This window comes from Marmota marmota, unplaced genomic scaffold (assembly GCF_001458135.2).
Source record: "Marmota marmota marmota unplaced genomic scaffold, marMar, whole genome shotgun sequence".
NCBI classification, from domain to species: Eukaryota; Metazoa; Chordata; class Mammalia; order Rodentia; family Sciuridae; genus Marmota; species Marmota marmota.
The window spans coordinates 5,660,220-5,668,817 of NW_025999960.1; the positions used below are offsets into that span (position 1 = coordinate 5,660,220).

Below are 8,598 nucleotides of genomic sequence, written 5' to 3' on the forward strand. Positions count from 1 at the left end.
ATATGTGCTTGGAATATAATTGGTTTAACTCAGTCCCTAGTACTTACCCTCTCTCTCCCCTCTTCCTTCCCTTTCCTCTACTGATTTTTCATATATATATTATACATATAAATAATATATATTATTTTAATTAGTGTATAATTTTATGTTATTTTAATATATATATTTTAATTTGTATCTTGCAGCTATACATAAAGATGAGAGTCATTGGAGTACATTCCTATATGTACATAGGTAAATTTGGTCAGATTCATTTCACTGTTTGTCCCTTTTCCTCTCCCTCCTCCCTTCTCCCTCAATCCTCTTCCTCTATTCCACTGATTACCTTTCTATTTTCATGGAATTCCTCCCCCTATTCACTGCCTGATTTTACTTTTTTCTCTCCTATTTTGGTCTAACTCCCCCATATTAGAGAAAACATGTGAACTTTGACTTTCTGGGTTTGACTTATTTCACTTAGCATGATGTTCTCTGGTTCTACCCCATTTACCAGCAAATGCCATAATTTCATTCCTCATTATGTCTGAAGACCTTCAGGAGAAACTGTTAAACAGGAGCCTAAGTTGCTGGAGATTTATCAGAGCTTAGCTTACCTGGAGGAAGAAAAATATCAACTCTAGCAAGTGCTAGTCTTCCTCATGGGAAAAGAGAAACACCCCACTTCAATCCAGTATAGCCAACCTAACCAACTGAGAAGGAAGTTTATAGTCCAGTGGTATAGATAGGCTCACTACAAGACTTAGACCTAATCATGAAACTATAGATGCATCCCATCCCCTTGTACCTTACTATAGCATTGTTACAACCCTGTTCACAGTTTTTTTTATCCAGTAGATCAAATCCAGCTATAAAGAAAAAAATAATAATACACTAAAAGGCAAAAACACAGTGTGTGGAGATAGATATACACAAGAACCAGATATGGAGGAAATGTTGAAGTTTTCAGATCAGTAGTTTTAAGCAGCAGTGATTAATATACTAAGGATACTAATGTAATAAAAGATCAAGTAATGTATGCAGAGAGATGGAAATCCTAGGCTTTGGTGGTGGGGAGGGAAAAAATTAAAGGGTAAGATAAAAAATGCTGTCGCAAAAATGAAGATTGCTTTTAATGTGCTTATAGTAGGCTGGAAATGGTTGAGGAAAGAATCTCTGAGCTTGAGAACATATCGAAACTGAACAGCAATAAAAGCAAAGATGAAAAAATAAAAGAACCACAGAGTAGCTACAAAAGGTACAATACATATGTAATAAGGGAATGTTAGAGGGGAAGAAAGAGAAAGAAATAGAATAAGTACTTGTTGTCGCGACCCCTTGCCCGCAAGGAAGACGCAACTCAGGAATCTTCTTTCAGCAGTTTATTCAGGCCCTTGATATTTCTTCTTCTTCTCCCCGGATGGCCCTCCCAGCCTTAATAAAGCATCTCAAGCCCCAATGCAAAGCTGCCACGTGGAACTTTCTCATAGGGTGGTAAGGGATTGTGTGCCAATTCTCCATATTAGGAGTTGTTTATCACAGGCCACAGTGGAAGCCGGCGCCATCTTCTAATGGCGGCCATGGTCTAATTAGAACGGCTCACCACAACTTGTAATAATAATAATTTCTCAAAATTAATGTAAGACAACAAAACACATGTCTAAGACACTCAGTGAGCACCAAGGGTTAGGGTGGGGGGAAAGAGAGAGAGAAAGAGAGAGGAAGAGAGAGGGAGGGGGAGGGAAACACTTAATACAGGCACAACATATGCACAAAGCAGAAGAAACAATATAAATAAAAAAAATTAAAGTTGGAAGAAAAACACATTAATAAAGAGACAAATAAAATTTTTTCTGACTTCTTAGAAACTATGCCTGCAAAAAGAGTGGAGTGAAATTTTTAAAGTGTTGATAAAAAAAAAAAAACATACCACTCTAGAATTCTATCCTATGTGAAATTATCTGTTTTAGTGAGCTTTTTCATTGCTGTGACTAAAGACCTGACAAGAACAATTTTAGAGGAGGAAAAATTTATTTGGGGGCTCACAGGTTCAGAGGTCTCAGCCCACAGACAGCTGGCTTGACTCCTTGGCACTTGAGGTGAGGCAGAATGTCATAGTGGAAGAGTGTGGCAGAGGGAAGTAACTCACATGATGGTCAGGAAACAGAGACTCCACTTACCAGACACAAAATATATACCCCCAAGGCATGCTTCTAATGACCTCTCCAGCCGCACCCTCCCAACCTTCAGTTATCACTTAGATCTTATCAGGGGATTGATTCACTGATTGGGTTAAGGTTCTCATTACCCAATCATTTCTCCTCTTTACCTTTTTGAATTTTTTTACACATAAGCTTTTGGATGATACCTAATATCTAAACTATAACATTAGCCTTCAAAATGGAAGTATTTTCTGAGGCCAGTAAAAATGAGGGAATTTGTTACCAGGAGACATGCCTTGCCTTTCTTTTTTCTTTTTTTCCATATTTTTATGGCACATTATAGCTGTGTATAACGGTGGGATTCATTGTTACATATTCATATATGCACACAACATAATGATATAATTAGGCCAATATCATTCCCTAGTTTCCCCTATTCCTACCCTCCTTCTTTCCCCTGGTATATCTTGCCTTCAGGAAAAAAAAAAAAAAAAACATAAGTCAAAAATGCAGATCTACATAAAGAAAGGCAAAGCATTATAGATGATTAGTAAAAAAACAAAACAAAATCCTCTTATTATTTTTATTCTTAAGTGACCAAACAACCGTTTGTTCAAAATATTAATAGCAACAATATATTTAACTATGCATGTTTATTATGTTTCTGTGTAAGTTAAATGAATGACAGTAATGATACAAGGGATAGGAAGGAAAAGTAGGATTAATTTACCGTTAAAAAGATACAATATCAGTGAAGCAAGATAGTATTATTTGAAAGTGGACCTTAATTATAAATGTACATCACTAATTCTAGGGCAAACACTAAAAGCCATATAACAATGGAGAGCAAACAGAATCATATAAAGTGTCAACTAAAAGCAGAAAAAGAGCAGAAGATAAAAACAATAAAGAACAAAGGCAAGAAGGAGAAACCAGTAAGAAATATGGAGGACACTGCTAAGCAGGAAGATGTCAGCGGAGGGCTGGGAAAAACCCTTGGGTGCTCCCAGCCGCTTTGCAAAGTGGGTCTTGGTGACCTGGGGTGCTGGTTTCATAATGTAAACTCCATGAGGGCTGAGAATAGTCTTCACTAAGTACCTGGAAGAATACCTGGCCCATTTTATGAAGGTCTTCCATGCTCAGTGAATGGATAAATACAAGAGTAATGAACAGGAAACTCTCCTACACTCAAAGAATTCAGTGTCTAGTTGAAGAAAAGGAAATGTGGGGATTGATTCTTTTTTTTTAATATTTTGTTTCAGTTGTAGTTGGACACAATACCTTTATTTTATTTTTATGTGGTGCTAAGGATAGAACCCAGCACCCTGCACAGCAAGCGCTCTACCACTGAGCCACAATCCCAGCCCTTGATTCTTATTTTTTGCCCATTAGCACATTAATCATCTCTTCTAATCTGATGGTCACTTGGTAGAGAGTACCAGGCAGTGCATCACACATGATTGTCTCTTCAATAGAAGATTATCCAAACTATATCATTATAAATCTAGACAAGCTCGATTACTGTGCAGACTTTTTGAATCCTAAAACTATTCCTAAAAAATACAACTACAAATTTAAACAGGGTGACATTTGTGATTCTCACTTTGTGAAACTGCTTTTTGAAACCGAGAAAATAGATATGGTGTTACATTTTGCTGCACAAACACACCATGTAGATCTGTCATTTGTCCGGGCCTTTGAGTTTACACATGTTAGTGTTTATGACACCCAGTTTTAAGTGCTGCTCATGAAGCCAGAGTGGAGAAGTTTATTTATGTTAGCACAGATTAAGTATGTGGAGGCAGTCTTGATAAAGAATTTGATGAATTATTACCCAAACAACCTATGAATCCTTAGGCATCACTGAAAACAACTGCTGAGTGTTTCATACAGTATTACTGGGAAGAAATTTCTAGTTGTCATCACAAGAAGCAGTAATGTTTATGCACCACATCAACATCCAAAAAAGTTCATTCTAAAATTTATATCTTCACTGCAACACAACCGGAAATGCTACAATCATGGATTAGGGCTTCAAACAAGAAATTTCCTTTATGTTACTGATGTAGCATAAAGCATTTCTTACTGTCCTCAAAAAGGGAAAACCAGGTGAAATTTACAACACTGAAACCAATTTTGAAATGTCGTTTGTTCATCTTGCCAAGGAACCAATATAACTCATCAAAGAGACCAATTCAGAGTCTAAAATGGAAAGTTGGGTTGATTATTTTAACAATAGGCCAACCAATGATATGAAATATCCAATGAAGTCAGAAAAAAATTCATGAATTAGAATGAAAACCTAAAGTGCCTTGGAGTGAAAGAATAAAGAAAACAATTGAGTGGTACAGAAACAATTTTTCACAACTGGAAGAATGCAGAAAAGGCACTAGAACTCTTTTCTATATAGCCACCATTTATATAATCAGCAGAGTTTCAGAGCATATGTGAGGCACTAGGTTCAATTATCAGCACCACATATAAATAAATAAAGTCCATTGACACCTAAAAATATATTTTTTAAAAAAAGTAAATGGAGGGGCTGGGGCTGGGTCTCAGCTGGGCACTTAGGTGGGATTGAGCGTCTGCCTGGCATACCTGAGGATCTGGGTTCAATCCTCAGCACCACATAAAAATAAAATAAAGGAATTGAGTCCACCTACAACTAAAAAAATATTTTTTAAAAAAAGTAAACAGAAAAAGTTATACAATGCTTACAGTAATTTTAATAAAGCAGCAGTGCTATATTAATTTCCGGCAGAGGAGACTATAACAAATATTATAAGGGATAAAGAATACTACCTAATGATAAAGGAGTCAATTCTCCAAAAGAAATAACAATCTTTAATATGTATGTGATTAACAACAAGGTGTCAAAACACCTAAGGCAAAAACTGATTGAACTTCAAGAAGAAATAGATGAATTCACTATTATAGTTGGAGATAGAGATAGACAGATCGAGCAGACAGAAAATCACTAAGGACACAGTTGAACTACACAGCACCATCAATCACCTGGATATAATTGACATCTATAGACTAATTCATACAACAACAGCACATGGTACATTATTCTTACGCTCCTGTGGAACATTCTCCACGATGGAGAATATTCTAGGTCACAAAACACACTTTAACAAATGAAAAAGAATAGAAATCATACATAGTCTGCTCTCAGACCACAATGGACTTAAAAGTAATCATCAATTAACACAAATATAACTAGAACATGCCCAAATATGGGAATATTAAACTATATACTTTGACTTAACACATGGGCCAAGGAAGAAATCTCAAGAGAAATTTTAAAATATTTTGAGCTAAATTAAAATGAAAACACAGTTTATCAAAATTTGTGTAATGCAGCAAAAGCCATTTTAAGGAGGAAATGTCTAGTTTTGAAGACATATTTTAAAATGAGAAAATATCTAAAACAAATAACCTAAGCTTTTCTCTTATGAAATTGGGAAAAGAATAGTGAATTAAAGTAAATAGAAGAAAACAAATAATAAAAGTTAGAACAGAGATCAATGAAATTAAAATTAGGGAATCAATAGCAAAAAATCAATAAAACCCCAAACTGGTTCTTTTAATAGATTAATAAAATTAACAAGAATTTATGCTAACAAAGAAAAAAGAAAAGGGACAGAACGGACATAATTTGCTAAAATCAAAAATAGAAGAGTAGAAATCATTACAGATGCCACACACATTAAAAAAACCATCAAGGAACACTATGAACAACTATTTGCCTACAAATTTTATAAACAAGATAAAATGGACCTATTCTTTAAAATACTGAAACTCACACAACAATAAATAACAATTGAAATATGGCTAAATCTATTAAAGAAATTGAATAAATAATTAATAACCTTTTAAAGCAGAAAATATAAGACCCTAGATGGGTTCACTGGTGAATTCTACCAAACCTTTAAGGAAGAAATGATCCTGGTTCTCTATGTTCTCTTTCATGAGATAGAAACAGTGGGACCACATCTTAACTCATCCTGTAAGGCTAGGATTACCCTACTACCAAACCCAGACACAAACTTTACAAGAAAAGAAAATTAAATTCCAATATCTATTATGAATTGTCTCTTATCTATTTCAACAACATACAGAAAGTTCTAGCTAATGAAAGAATATAAGAAAAGAAATAAAAGGTATACTGATTGAGAAGGAAGAAATAAAACTGTCTTTATTTTCAAATGGCATACTTGTGCATGTAGAAAGTCTGGAATAAATGTAAAAAAAAATCTCTAACAGAAAAAAAATCTTTTGGAACTAATAAGCAATTGCAACAAGGTCACAAGTACAAAGTTAATGTACAAAAGTCAATCACTTTCTTACATACCATCAATGAACAAATAGAACTTGACATTAAAAACACAACACAATTTACACTAACACGTTCAAAAATAAAAATAGGTATAAATGTAACATAACATGTATGAGATTTTTAAGAGGAAAATGACAAAACCTATAAAAGAAATCAAAGAAGAACTAAGTAAAAGAAGAGTTGTTTCAGGCTCATGGATAACATATTAGGATTCTTTGAAAAAAATAGAATCAATAGGATACAGATGAGATAGATAGATAGATAGATAGATAGATAGATAGATAGATAGATAAGAGGGAATTTATTATCAGAATTAGCTCACATGATTATGGAGGATGAGAAATCCCACAATATGCAGTCTTCATGCTGGAGAACCAGGGAAGCTAGTGTCATAGCTCAATCCAGTTCTAATCAGCAGAGAACCAGGGCAGTCAGTGATATAATTTTCAGTTTGAACCTTAAAGCCTGAGAACTTAAAGGGGGCACTGATACAAATGCCAGAATCAAAATGCCTGTGAATCTGGAGTTCTAATGCCCAAGAGTGACAGAAGATAGATATCCCTGTCCACAAGAGAGCAAATTTACTTTTCCCTGTTCATCTATCTGAATCCTCAGTATCTGACTATCCAGATGTCAGATCTTCCCAACTTTATCTAAGAGTCAATGAAATTCCTATAAAAATTCTAGCAAAGTTATCTTGTGCACGTAAGCAAATTTATGTTAAAGTTTACATAGTGAGGCAAAATACTTAATAAATTGGTAAAAAAAAAGCCAATCTTAGAAGGCTACATACTGTGTAAGTTTCAATGATGTGACATTCTAGAAAATGCAAAACTTTGGGGATGATAGAAAAGTCAATGGTTGTCAGGGGTTGGAGGGATGAAGGGATGAATAAGTGGAACCCAATTATTTAGGGCAGTAAAATATTCTGTATAATATAAATCTAGATATGTATGATTAAACATTTGTCCAGTCCCACAGAATGCACAATACTTAAAGTGAACTCTATTGTAAGGACCTTGGGTAATAACGATAATGTCAATCGAGGTTGATAAGTTGTAACACTTTTATCACTCTGGTGGGGGATACTGATTATGGGGAAGGCTGCCCACCATGAACTACATATTGTTTGACCCCTGCAAACCATAAAGTTCATAGTGAGACTCCATCGACAAATAGAAATTCTATATATACACTATCAGGCACAAGTAAGACTGAATGTTCAAGTTATATGAGGAAATATTTGAATACTAATGATTCCACTCTTTCTACATTACTTTTTCTCTCTCAGTCTGAATTTATGGCTTCTTTGGGATGTCGTTATGACCTACTGACTGAGGTTAACAACAACAAAAAATCTTGAATTGGGTGTGTAGATGGTTGATCTAATTGCAGGGACCATATGAATTTGGAAAACTAAGACCTTACAGCCCTCCCCTGGGACATTCAGAAAAGACATTGGTGAAGGAAAATCCTCCAGTGAACAGATTTTCAAGTATTCCTCATTTCCTTAGAAAGAGAAATAGCCCAAAGTAAGACTATGTATAGATTCAGGGTCTAGGGCTAGTGGTTTGGCTGGATAGTTGGGGCATTGAGAGAGCATAATTGGAAAATTGATGACATGGATATCTGGGAAAGACATACGCTATGTGACACACGTGATCAAAGAACTAAAGATATTTGTATTGCTTGTCAATGTTCATCAAGGGTGACCTCAATATTGGGGGGTTTTCATAAGTGAGATAGGATGACCTCTTCTATGAATAATAGCCTCTTTCCCAGCTATTTCTGTGACTTCCCAATGGGCTCATAAACAAAGTAACCATGGTGGCAAGAATGAAAGTTATGTCTGGGCTCAGAAACATGCACTTTCATTCACCTAAATTAGCTCTCTACAGCCAGTGCTGAATGTCCAGTTTGTGAGCAGCAAAGATCAGCACTGAGTCCCTGATATGGTAACATTCCTGGGTTTATCCAGAAAGCTACCTGATGATGTGTAGTTTGCATTGGAGGGCTTCCATTATGGAGGAGGAGTGTTTGTCCCTACTATAATAAAGATTGAGTAACTATGGATCACTTATTCTGCATTCAGGTTTGCCTTCCTTGCATTCATTGTTT

At 35.2% G+C, this 8,598-nt stretch overlaps 1 pseudogene; it reads left to right on the forward strand.

Moving 5' to 3' along the window:
* The first annotated feature begins 3,107 nt into the window (after positions 1–3,107).
* On the forward strand, positions 3,108–4,548 carry LOC107148846 (annotated as a pseudogene).
* The last annotated feature ends 4,050 nt before the right edge of the window (positions 4,549–8,598 follow it).